This window comes from Pseudophryne corroboree, chromosome 5 (genome assembly GCF_028390025.1).
Source record: "Pseudophryne corroboree isolate aPseCor3 chromosome 5, aPseCor3.hap2, whole genome shotgun sequence".
NCBI classification, from domain to species: domain Eukaryota; kingdom Metazoa; phylum Chordata; class Amphibia; order Anura; family Myobatrachidae; genus Pseudophryne; species Pseudophryne corroboree.
The window spans coordinates 153,520,423-153,532,839 of record NC_086448.1 but is presented as its reverse complement, the minus strand read 5'-3'; positions in this window follow the sequence as shown (position 1 = coordinate 153,532,839).

Genomic DNA, 12,417 nt, shown 5'->3' with positions numbered 1-12,417 from the left:
GGATGGTGCCCGGAGGTACTGCGAGTGGGGGAGGGGCGGGTAATGCTTCTCCTCCTGGAAGCAGCTAGGCTGCTGTCCTCCCTTTGGCAGTGGCTCTCCCGGAGACTCGCACAGCAGCCAAGCAGCCAGTCACTATTGTTAGTAGTTTATTTAGTGCGTCTACTTCCCTGTAATGCGGCGTGTTGGGACACTGGCGCTAACAATACTGACTGGCTGGCAGAACCGACTGACTCGCTGAATCAGTGTAAAAGGTGAGAGTGCTGTGCAGTGTCAGTGACACTGCACACCCACTGCACTGCACAGCACTGTCACCTTTTACATTGATTCAGCATCCAGGCATTACCCTCTCTATCCATTACATTAGCCATCTCGGGGCTTCCAGGCCGGCAGTCCAGGTGCTGTGTTGCAGAGTCAGGGTCTCTGGGGATCTGGGTGCGGCTGTGGCGGGGAGGCACTTCTGTGACATCACGTGCAGAGGAGGCTCCGGTACTCAGAGTATGCGGCACAGGGAGGGCTATGAAAGCATTCCGCTGCGCCGCTTTCATACACATCTATGCTGGTGGCCACAGCAGCTTTTGTTCCACCCGCGCCGCGGCTAGAGAGTGGGGATTGTTGATGCCGGAGGGGGCAGGCGGACTGGCAGCAGGACATAGGATGCTGCAGTAAAAGGATTTTTTCCCCCCTATGTACAGAGACTTGCTGCAGATGCAGTGGCATACCCTCCAATTGTACCTTTTTTGCAGGTACAGTACCTTTTTTTATGGTCTGTACCAATTTTTGGCTCTCCAAACGTTCGTTGAAAGTATAGGTAAAGGGGCGTGGCCACGGCCAGTTGCCTGTGACCACGCCCCCATTTCAGATTTGTACTGATTTTTATGTGTAAATTGTTGGAGGTTATGTTGCTGCAGATGCAGTGGGCCTATTTTGGGGTGTGGACCTGGAGCTGCAGCTCCATCAGCCCCATTGTTAATTCTGCTCTGGGAACACATAGCAGCCAAAGGGCAGAGCCTCCCATTGGATGTAACCTGTGTGGGAGGGCATTTCTCACCCAATCAGCCGTGGACTGGGTGTGATAGACCTGCTGCTAACCCAATGAGAGCTCCTAGCCACGCCCAGCATTATCCACACAGTCACAGAGTGACAGATCTGGGCTATTATATAAGAGATGGGTCATACGACTGTGGGGAAGAATGTAATAGGGTGTGAGAAGCAGAAAGTGAGAGATTTCTGAGAGTTCTCCTGCTTATTTTTAAAGTGGCAATCATTTACATGGAAAAACCAGGTTGATTTTGCTATGGAAATTATTGCCACTTTAAAAAATCAACTCTCACAAAATCTCTTACTTTCTGCTTCTCACACCCCATTACATTCCACCCATGGTGCTTATGCTACTTTTGATCCTTTTGGTTTTTTTTAAAGATTATTTCCTGTGTTTCTTTTAAATATAGAATGACAAATGCAGATTCATTCAATATAGTGATTTTGGACATATATTCAATGTCATCTGGAGATGTTATGATAATACATTTTGGGATCTAAGGCCTGATACTGCCTTTTAGAATATGGTGGCTTTCCGCCATTATTCTCCGATACATGTACTATCTTGCTTTATATAAAGTTATTCAGGAAGAAAAACGATCCCTATAAATTGCATCAAAAGAAAAAACAACAACACACGTGTCACGTGCGCCTACAGTATGTCTAACAGTATACAGGGAATATCAGAGTGTATTGTACATACCTGGCTTAATGATAGCCTGGAGAACCCCATGAAAATCGCTGTAGTTGATTCAAATTTATACACACCCGAATGACTAATTATTTTACTGGCACCTGTTGCAACCTGCAGCTGTGTGTAACTTTGCTGATTGCTGACTGCTCACTATTAATTTCAACTGCGGAGACTGATCAGAGCATAAACATGAATTAGATACAAGTACAATACGTCCCTAAAGGTCTGGACAAACATAGGGGCAGATGTATTCAGCCTGGAGACGGCATAAGGAAGTGATAAACCAGTGATAAGTGCAAGGTGATAAATGCACCAGCCACTCAGCTCCTAACTGTTAATTTACATACTGGAGCTGACTGGCTGGTGCATTTATCACCTTGCACTTATCACTGGTTTATCACTTCCGTATGCCTTCTCCAAGTTAATACATCTGCCCCATATTCTGGGAATTTATTGAACCCACACAGGCTATTTAGTTTGTGGAAGTCTAGGGCTGCCGCTGATCACATGCTCAGATTACTTTCATTCAGAGCTTTAAATGTCCAAGCCCAGGATACTGAGCAGTTGTTCGTGTGAGTTGGGATTTCTGGACCTTCCGCAGAGCTGTTTATTTTGTGTTGCTATGAAGCAAAGATCTGTAACTGATTAAGCAAGAGTTTACATAATCAGATTGGCATGCCCCATTGCAGTGTAAAGGATCATTTTCATTCCAGTTTACTGAAGAAAACTTTTAGGACCTCATATTAATAAGCAGCAATAAAAAAAAAAATGTGATGGAGTAAATTATGGTTTTGATTGTGGAAAAAAAAAGTTGTAATGATGGGTTAACAGTGCTGTTTATAGAGCCATAACACTTCTTTTTTTTTTATTTTTTCTAATGTTCTTCTGCCTCCATTTGTCTAATGTTCATATCAAGAGAGGAACGTGTAATTATATTTTTGTTGGCTTCTATAAAGGTGCCACTAACTCTAGGCTGTTATAGTCTGCTGATAATTTCCCACAAGCTCTTATCGCCTCACATAACCTTCTTATTAAGTTTATATTTGTATCAAAATATTCACAATACTAAAGCTTGACATGTGACATAGTGATGGTGTTCAAATAATTGAAATTGTAATCAGTGTACTACACAGTTGCCGACTTCCTGGCTGTTCTCTCCGGGAGAAAGCAGCCAGGTCAACTCATTGGGTGGGGGTGGGGGATTACTAAGGAGGGGGAGAGGGGGGGATATGTTGACTGCAATCTATCCAAGCCCCCCCCCACACTATACAGTGCTGAGATCACCAGCTTTATACAGCAGAGGGCATAACTACAATGACTACATTCAGCAAGAATTTCATCATCAGCCTCCCGTACTGCCTAGTCCAGGGGTGGCCAACCAGTCAGAGGAAAAGAGCCAGAAAAGATCTGTAGTCAAGGGCAAGAGCCAGCAAAAATTGGGGCGTGGCCTAGTTTTCAAAAAGCCACACCCCATTTTGTGCGCACACCTTTCGTTATGACATTTGTAGGAGTATGACCTTGTGTCATAACTCCGTTTTTAGTCATGTTGTACAGTGCCAAATACATATAATGTCCCAGTACAGTGCCACATACATATAAAAGTGTAAAAAAATGGGTGCCTCCACACTGCCAGAAACATATGTCCCCACAGTGCCACATACACATATATTTCCCCACAGTGCCAGATACATATATGCCTCATAGTGCCAGATATACATGTCCCCCCCTGCCAGATATAGATTTCCCCCCAGTGCTAGATATGCCCCCAGTGCCAGATATATATGTCCCCAAAGTGCCAGCTATGCCCCCAATGCCAGATATACATGTCCCCCCACAGTGCCAGCTCTGCCCCCAGTGCCAGATATACATGTCCCCACACAGTGCCAGCTCTGCCCCCAGTGCCAGATATACATGTCCCCACACAGTGCCAGCTCTGCCCCCTGTGCCAGATATACATGTCCCCACACAGTGCAAGCTCTGCCCCCAGTGCCAGATATATATGTCCCCACACAGTGCCAGCTCTGCCCCAGTTCCAGATATACATTTCCCCCAGTGCCAGCTATGCCCCCATGCCAGATATGCCCCCAGTGCCAGATATATATGCCCCCAGTGCCAGCTATGCTCCTAGTGCCAGATATATATGTCCCCACAGTGCCAGATATGCCCCCCAGTGCCAGATATACATGTCCCCCAAGTGCCAGATATATATGTCCCCACAGTGCCAGCTATGCCCCCAATGCCAGTGACCCCACAGTGCCACATATACATGTCTCCCCAGTGCCAACTATGACCCCAGTGCCAGGTATACATGTCCCCACAGTGCCAGCAATGCCCCCAGTGCCAGATATACATGACCGTCCCCCCCCCCCCCTTTCCCCCGTGCTACTCACCGCGCTGCTGCTGTCTGTGAGGGGAGGAGAGCGCAGCGTGCGAGTCTCCTGCCTCTCACTCTCTGGCGGCTGTGTCTCTTCAATTAGGCGCCGGTCCGTGATCCAATCAAAGCTCGCGGTCCGGCAGCCTTAGCTGCCAGTCTACGAGCTCTGATTGGCTCACGGACCGCCGCCGGAGAGTGAGGGGCAGGAGAAGCGCACGCTGCGCTCTCCTCCCCTCACAGAGTGACAGCAGCAGCGCAGTGAGCACGGGGGGCGGGGCAGCGGTGGCCAGGACCCGGCTGAGCCGCATGCGGCGGATGAAAGAGCCACATGCGGCGGATGAAAGAGCCGCGGGTTGGCCACCCCTGTCCTAGTCCATTACACACTGTGGTTGACTTCACCGACAGCGTCACACAAATGAGTCAGAAATATATATAATAATAATTACACACTGCGGTTGACTTCACCGACAGCGTCGCACAATACGTGTATGAGTAGGAAATAATATACTGCGATCTAACCGGCAGTGTCACAGTACTTATGAAAATAAAATAAAAAGAGTATAGTACACTGGGGTACAGCACAAACAAAATATATATATTTTTTTATAATTTTAGGGTTTTTGTTTTTAGCTTTTATTATTTTGATTTTACACTGGGACAGAGCCCCTGGATGGATGGACAGATCACCCCTTTCAGATACAACAGAGAGAGCACACCTTTTTGAGATACCGCAGACAGAGAGAGCACCCCTTTTTTTAGATACAGCTGACAGAGAGAGCACCCATTCAGATACAGCAGACAGAGAGAGAGCACCCCTTTTTCAGATACAGCAGACAGAGAGCACCCCTTTTTCAGATACAGCACACAGGGCACCCCCACCCGCCGCACTCTACGCCACGCCATTCAGTACTGAGACGAACACGTCCATCCAGTACACTCTCCAATGCCGCAGTGAAGATGGTGCCGATGCACGGTGACTTATATAGAATCCAAAACCCGCGAGAATCTGACAACGGGATGACGAAAGTTTTGCCTCGTTTTGGGATCCGAGTAAGGCGGGAAGTCCGAGCCAGACTTGGATCCTAGCTCAGTTCGCAAAGTTCGGAGGGTTTGGTTCCTGAATAATAATGGTATGCATAAGCTATTGCTACAATCCCTGTCTGTCCATGTAATTGAAACCCCTGCCATTAGCAGCTGTCTGACCTTCCCCACACTCCTGTTTCCAAATGTACTGTACTAGAGCAGTCTTTCCCCTGGTTGCTGCAAAGTATCCTACTTCAGCAATGCTACTCCTGAACTTTTACCCCCCCAATATTGTTAAAAGAAAATGGAGAGGAAACTATTAGCCGGCGCTCTTCAGTGTTGGTAGAATCCAATCAATTCCATGGCTATATCTCCAAATAGCAGTATATCAACATGGAACAAAACAAATAATATGTATTATTGAAAAAAATGTGTCAGTTAAGTGTTAAGCACTGCAGAAGGTATTCTTTTTTTCACTCATGTGTTATGTGCCCATTAATGAGTTAATCTCTTTATTTTGTTGCACAAATGTTTAGCTGTGGAGCTGCAGCTTTTATCTCTGTACATTTTAACCCCTCAGTGATAATGTCACCTTTCACTGTGCTGAACACAATGGGCAGCTGTGTTATCATTAATTGGCTGATAATGTAGTACAGTAGCTCTGGATCCTTTAGTTATTACAGGTTGAGATATCAGCCTGGTGGGATACTAATTGATTCACTTATGTACTACAAGGCAATACAGAAAACATACACTATTCTAGATACCTAAATAGAGGTTTGAGAACCATCTGGCAATTGCTTAGGCCAGGATCATGCAATGTATGGCACTCCAGCTGCTGTGGAACTATACATCCCAGCACCCCCTGCCACAGTTTTAGCTTTCCTTAACAGCGAAACTCTGGCAAGGCATGCTGGGATGTCAGTGACGTGTGGTGAGGTAAATGGCTGGGGAGGCACTGGCTAGTATCAGAGCCAGATTTACACTCACATATATGAACCTGAGATAATATCTTCTTTGTATTTTTCTTAACATTTTTATAGTCAAAACTCTGGAGTATACTGGAGTATGACAGGAAAGTCTCTGCCTTATCTGACTGCAAGTCACTGTGGGATGTGTAGTTCCACGGCAGCTGGAGTGCCACGGTTGCCTATCCCTGGCCTAAGCAATATTTTTTTAACTCAAATACTTTATTTCTGAGGATGTACCTCTGTGGGAACAGTTAATATATTTGCTGACAAAGTGATTAATTCACCTATTCTGAAATAGGGTCCATAACAACATATTCAATTCTCATGCCTTTTTTTCATGATATGAAAACTGATTAGCAGTCAATGTATCAGTACACAAAGTTGACAGCAAACCTGTTTAAATTGTGTTGTTTCGGGTGATGTAATGGTTAGCATTACTGCCTCACAGCACTGAGGTCATTGGTTTGATTCCCGCTATGGCCCTGACTGTGAAGTTTATTTATTCTCCCCGGTCAATTGGCTGACAAAAATTAACCCTAGTGTATAAGCATGTGTTTAGAGCAGACTAGATGGGCCAAGTGGTTCTTATCTGCAGTCAAATTCTGTATCTGCATAAGGGTATCCGTTCACATGGTCGACCATGTTATGGTCGACAGTCATTAGGTCGACCACTATTGGTCGACATTGACATGGTCGACATGGACACATGGTCGACACATGAAAGGTCGACACATGAAAAGGTCGACATGAGTTTTTTAACTTTTTTTTCTTTTGGGGAACTTTTCCATACTTTACGATCCACATGGACTACGATTGGAACGGTAAAGTGTGCCGAACGAAGCGGTAGCGGAGCGAAGGCACCATGCCCGAAGCATGGCGAGCGAAGCGAGCCATGCGAGGGGACGCGGTGCACTAATTGGGGTTCCCAGTCACTTTACGCAAAAAACGACACCAAAAAAAGTTAAAAAACTCATGTCGACCTTTTCATATGTCGACCTTTCATGTGTCGACCATTTTCATGTGTCGACCATGTGTCCATGTCGACCATGTCAATGTCGACCAATAGTGGTCGACCTAATGACTGTCGACCATAACATGGTCGACCATTCATACCGGAACCCTGCATAAGTGAGATATAGATAAATACTCTAATGTACAGTGGGGCAAAAAAGTATTTGGACAGCCACCGATTGTGCAAGTTGACCCACTTAAAAAGATGAGAGAGGTCTGTAATTTCCATCATAGGTACACTTCAACTGTGAGAGACAGAATCTGGAAAAAAAAAACCCAACAACAACAACCAGGAAATCACATTGTATGATTTTTAAACAATTTACTTGTATATCCTTTTTTTTTTCCCAACATTTTTTTTTTATTGAAGCCATGGAAAACAATAAATACATGCAGTATCCATATAGTCTTAACATCTGTCTCACAGTCACTGTTTTCCAAATATTAACAGTACTTATGTTATTTTATAACAAATAAAGACGTGTTGTTGTAACCAACAATATCTTATGTATGTTTACATTATTCATTTGTAAAACTATTCAACGCCTGTATCCTGTGTCCCCTAATAAAAAGGAAGGCATCAAAAAAAGGGGATAAAAATTAAGAAAAAGAAAAGAGAGTCTTTTTGACGTTCCCAAATCTGGGATCCTTAAAAACAAATAGGGGGATCCCCTTTCAATATTCTTATAGTGTACCATGAAGTCAAGTGCAAACTCTTATAAATCTTGGTTCTCATTTGCAGGGGCAAGCTAGCTACATAACTCTCCCATGTTTCAAAAAAGCACCAACCCGCCTCTCCTTTTCGAACATGGTCTCCACCCAATCCATCCTAAAAATGTTGTGAAATTTCTCTTTGTATAATGAAAATACAGGAGGGCCCGAGCTCACCCAATTTTGCAAGATTGTTTTCTTCGCACTGGAGCTGATTGCTAGTAATAGTTTCTTCCCCCCTTTTGATACTCTTTGGGACCTGGGAGCACACCCAAATATAGCCCATTCTGGAGATAAAGGAACATAATTGATTAAAGTCCTTTCGGCCTCTACTTGTACATTCTTGTGGAAAATAAATATTTGGCATCATTTGGCAATGGAATCACTGACAATCTCCCTCAACCTGGGGCTCCATGCAAGATCTCACCTCGTGGGGTATCAATGATCTTGAGAATGGTGAGGAATCAGCCCAGAACTACACGGGGGGACCTAGTCAATGACCTCAAGAGAGCTGGGACCACAGTCACAAAGGTTACCATTAGTAACACACTACGTCGTCATGGATTGAAATCCTGCAGCGCCCGAAAGGTCCCCCTGCTTAATGCACATGTCCAGGCCCATCTAAAGTTTGCCAGTGACCATTTGGATGATCCAGACGAGGATTGGGAGAATGTGATGTGGTCAGATGAGAGCAAAATCAAACTTTTTGGTATAAACTCCACTCGCCGTGTTTGGAGAGAGAAGAATGATGAATGGCATCCCAAGAACACCCATACCCACTGTGAAGCATGGTGGTGGAAACATCATGCTTTGGAGCTGCTTTTCTGCAAAGGGGACAGGACGACTGATCCGTATTAAGGAGAGGATGAATGGGGTCATGTATCATGAGATTTTGGGCAAAAACCTCCTTCCCTCAGTAAGAGCATTGAAGATGGAACATGGCTGGATCTTCCAGCATGACAATAACCCCAAACACACGATGCGGGCAACTAAGGAGTGGCTCCGTAAGAAGCATTTCAAGGTCCTGGAGTGGCCTAGCCAGTCTCCAGACCTCAACCCAATAGAAAATCTGTGGAGGGAGTTGAAAGTCCATGTTGAAGATCTGCATGGAAGAGTGGGCCAAAATACCTGCTACAGTGTGTGCAAACCTGGTCAAGAACTACAGGAAACGTTTGACCTCTGTAATTGCCAACCGAGGTTATATTACAAAGTATTGAGTTAAAATGTTTGATTGTCCAAATATTTATTTTCCACAAGAATATACAAATAAATTGTTTAAAAATCATACAATGTAATTTCCTGTGGGTTTTTTTTTTTTCAGATTCTGTCTCTCACAGTTGAAGTGTACCTATGATGGAAATTACAGACCTCTCTCATCTTTTTAAGTGGGTCAACTTGCACAATCGGTGGCTGTCCAAATACTTTTTTGCCCCACTGTATATACTCATGAGAGAGTGGAGGCGGAACATGGAGCTTCAAGTCATTTGGCACAAACCCTGTGTGGCATAATGCCGCTATTCATGGGTTTATAGGGCCAAAATTAGGCAATTCACATAGAAATCCAACACATTAGCCAAATGCCCTCCTGATAGACCCGCAAATCTTGTCATTATGCTATGAGGACAAAGGATATGACCACTGTAGAGATAGGGGGGGGGGGGGGGAGGAATTGGTCTGTCAGTAGGTGTTTTTTGTTTGTTTTTTGCTACTCATAAATGCCCCATCCATATGCCAGTGGGAACATCTTGTATAGTCATCTGTAAATGCCAGTATCTATTGTCACCTGGTGTGGGTAATGTAATTTGACCACACAGGTCACTGTATATGAGATTGAGTGGTTTTGAAACTCTGCTCCTACTTAACTTAGGAATTGTTGTTTTTGTGGCTTTAGCTTGCATAAAAGAGTCCCACATACTGACAAGCTGACAGTATGAAATCCTTTGTCAGCTCCTGCTTTTGCAGTTCCTGTAGGCTTTCCAGGTGTCTGTTCTCCTACTTCACTGGAATGTACTCCAGACCTATCCCCTCACCCCAAGCTGGCTTTATCATTTGTGAGGGTTCTACTTGCATCACTGGGTTTGAGTCCGGACTTCGCTTCAGCCTGGTCTAATCCACTATAAGATTTTGATGATGCATTAGTGCGCTGTCAGACTTGGAGTGAATCGGAATTGTTCTGAGTGCACTGATTGATAAGAGAGCGCATAACATATTTATTTGCTTGCTGAAGCCTATGTGACTGTTCTGCTCTAATTACAGACAGCTTAAATGTTTTGTGGTGTTTGGAAACATACGGTAAGTTCTGCTTAGTTTATGTTAGAGAGGTGTGACAGAATCCTGCTGTGTCTCTAAGTAGAATTTCGGGGATGCTCTGCAGAAAATGACAGAATATAGTGCTTAAACAATGCCTCTATTGACACAAGTAACAAGATGCATCTTGCTTCAAAAGCTTTGTAGATGAACAGCCCCGGGGCAGAGGGCAGCCTGCAGAGAGCGAGAGAGATAAACTGGGAAAGTGGGTGTGGAAATTGGAAAGAGCATTTAATTGTGTTTGCAGATATGTAATGGAACGGCACTGTACAGTATAGTTGATTGGTTTTATAATATTGAAACCAAATGTAAACAAAGTACTAATATAAGTTGAAAACCTTTTATGTGACATAAACTAATAGCAGCCACATAAACTGAAAAAACTCAATTTGAATATAAGCTTGGATGATTGGGATAGTGGCCCTCATTCCGAGTTGTTCGCTCGCTGCTATTTTTAGCAGAATTGCTAACAGGCTAAAATCCGGCAGTTCTGCGTATGCACAGCAGGGCGCACGCGCTAAGCAATTTTACACAAAACTATGCTATTTTACTCACGGGCGAACAAAGCTTTTCAATCGCTCTGCTGATCGTAGTGTGATTGATAGGAAGTGGGTGTTTCTGGGCGTTTTCCGGGAGTGTGCTAAAAAACGCAGGCGTGCCAGGTAAAAACGCAGGAGTGGCTGGAGAAACGGAGGAGTGGCTGGCCGAACGCTGGGCGTGTTTGTGACGTCAAACCAGGAACTAAACGGACTGAGGTGATCGCAATCTAGGAGTAGGTCTGGAGCTACTCAGAAACTGCAAGGAAATACTTAATAGCAGAATTGCTAATCTTTCGTTAGCAATTCTGCTAAGCTCAGATACACCCCCAGAGGGCGGCGGCTTTGTGTTTGCATTTCTGCTAAAAGAAGCTAGCGAGCGAACAACTCGGAATGAGGGCCAGTGTTGTGTGGCAGTACTTAGCATTATGATTGCTACCCCTACTGGTTCCAAATGTACATTGCGCAAGATATGCTGCAATTGAACAATGGAGCAAATTATTTCCTAAGGCAAATTTACTAAGCAACATGTTTAGACGGGGTTCTACAGACTTTGGGGGCAATTCAGACCTGATCATAGCAGCAAATTTGTTAGCAGTTAGGCAAAACCATGTGCACTGCGGGGGGAGGGAGGGGGGGGGGCAGATATAACATGTGCAGAGAGAGTTAGATTTTGGTGGGTTATTTTGTTTCTGTGTAGTGTACTGTAAATACAGGCTGCTTTATTTTTACTCTGCAATTTAGATTTCAGTTTGAACACACCCCACCCAAATCTAACTCTCTCTCTGCTCATGTTATATCTGCCCCCACCCACCCACTACAGTGAATATGGGCCCTCATTCCGCGTTGTTTGCTCGCAAGCGGATTTTAGCAGATTTGCTCATGCTAAGCCGCCGCCTACTGGGAGTGAATCTTCGCATCTTAAAATTGCGAACGATGTATTCGCAATATTGCGATTACACACCTCGTAGCAGTTTCTGAGTAGCTCCAGACTTTCTCGGCATCTGCGATCAGTTCAGTGCTTGTCGTTCCTGGTTTGACGTCACAAACACACCCAGCGTTCGCCCAGACACTCCTCCGTTTCTCCGGCCACTCCTGCGTTTTTTCCGGAAACGGTAGCGTTTTTTCCCACACGCCCATAAAACGGCCTGTTTCCGCCCAGTAACACCCATTTCCTGTCAATCACATTACGATCGCCAGAACGATGAAAAAGCCGTGAGTAAAATTCCTAACTACATAGCAAATTAACTTGGCGCAGTCGCAGTGCGGACATTGCGCATGCGCATTAAGCGGAAAATCGCTGCGATGCGAAGATTTTTACCGAGCGAACAACTCGGAATGAGGGCCATGGTTTTGCCCAACTGCTAACAAATTTGCTGCTGCGATCAACTCTGAATTAGGCCCTTTGTTTTAGAAGGGGGTGTAACCATCCCATGTCGAGGTTGTCATCTTCCAATGGAAGGGGCACATCTAGCACTTAACCAGCACTAGTCTGCATCCAGGACACAGCATTGTTTTTTTTGTAATATCACATGCACCAATGTGTATTGCTTGGGGCTTGCCCTTTGTGCTCCTATGCTTTGCAGAGCAACAGGGAACACACTTTCAAAGTTTTTTTTTGTCTATTTAATAACATTCCTCCCCCATATAATATTCACAATACCCTCCTCCATATTACAGCCAAACTCTATCATTGATACAGAGTGCCCCCTGCCATTGCCATCCTCATTACTGTGTCTCACACTTCATTAC